This window comes from Nelumbo lutea, chromosome 5 (assembly GCF_056320005.1).
Source record: "Nelumbo lutea isolate HS-2025 chromosome 5, American lotus-T2T, whole genome shotgun sequence".
Taxonomy (NCBI): domain Eukaryota; kingdom Viridiplantae; phylum Streptophyta; class Magnoliopsida; order Proteales; family Nelumbonaceae; genus Nelumbo; species Nelumbo lutea.
Genome location: NC_142688.1, coordinates 68682891 through 68684261, shown reverse-complemented (window position 1 = coordinate 68684261; position 1371 = coordinate 68682891). Strand labels below are relative to the sequence as shown.

General features: G+C 42.8%; 1 non-coding gene across 1 annotated transcript; it reads left to right on the top strand.

The window, feature by feature from the left end:
• The first annotated feature begins 752 nt into the window (after positions 1-752).
• On the top strand, positions 753-859 carry LOC148852809 (small nucleolar RNA R71). The gene has a single exon (XR_016100011.1). It is a non-coding gene; the product is annotated as a small nucleolar RNA R71 (small nucleolar RNA).
• The last annotated feature ends 512 nt before the right edge of the window (positions 860-1371 follow it).

Here is a 1371-nt window from a genome sequence, read left to right as displayed (position 1 = left end):
CAAATCAAAAGAGAATGAAACTACAAATGATGACTCTGCTTAAGGTAATAGCTTGCACCTGCTCTCATGGATTCACTTCAGTGTTGCTTGGAAGAGTTCCCGGCAGTCTGGAAGAGATTAATTGTGCCAATTGCCCCACTTGGTTTTCCAGGTTTTTGATTGAGGCTTCCTGGTTCTAGAACCTAGTTTCTACACCTGCTATAAATTTTGTCATCAGTTCCTCCAAATTGGATTTTGGTTCAGGCTAATGATAAGTCTGGTGGAACGGCTTGGAAGTATGCTGATTTGGCCAGGACTGGTTTGAATGTCCCCTCCATCCTGGATGAAAAATATGGTGACTCTGGTAACCCTACTGTCTTGACGAATTGCTGACATAGTCAACTTGTTCAGTAGATGGTCTGAACTGATTGCCAACTTGGCAGTCTGTACTGATGTGGCCTCCCCCACACAATTCACAATTAAGAGGCTGCACATGCATGGCAGCTATCTGCATTTCATATATTTTCTTACTGAGTGCTCCTATTTGTGCAGATAGTGCTGTATAAGTGCCAACATTATGCAAGCCTTGCTGCTTCCTAGTTTGAGTTCTTTCCGAATGCCATTGATAGTTGTTGGCTGCCATTTCCTCAATAAGTGCATGGACAACTTCAGGAGTTTTATTATTTATGGATCCTCCGGCTGCAGCATCTAATATGGTCTTATTTGAGTCAGTAAGACCATTATAGAAAGTTTGCACTTGCAGCCAAATGGGGAGGCCATGGTGAGGAACTCTCCTTAACAGCTCCTTGTATCGTTCCCATGACTCATATAAAGATTCCCCCTCTTGCTGGAAAAAAATAGTGATGTCATTCCTCATTTTAGCAGTTTTAGAAGGGGGAAAATATTTAGAGAGAAAACGACTGGCCATTTCGTCCCATGTAGCTATTGATCCTGCCGGTAATGAATCAGCCATGCTTTGGCTTTATCCTTCAAAGAAAATGGGAATAACCTCAACCTAATGGCGTCATCACTTACCCCATTGTGTTTGAAGGTGTCACAAATTTCTAAAAAGTTAGAAATGTGTGCATTGGGATCTTCGTGGGCCAATCCACAGAATTGCACCGTGTTTTGAATCATTTGTATGATGGAAGGTTTGATCTCAAAGTTGTTAGCAGCAATATTGGGCCTGATAATGCTGGAGGCAGCTCCAGTGAGAGTGGGTTTGGCATAGTCCATCATAGTCCTCTGCTCAGCCATTTCTTGAGCTTCTTGAGCTTCTTGTGCTTCTTGTCTGACTTGCCTAGCAGCTCTTAAACGGACACGGAGAGTTCATTCAATCTCCGGGTCATAAAGGATCTCTTCCAGTTCAGGTCTACTTGTCATAAACTGTTA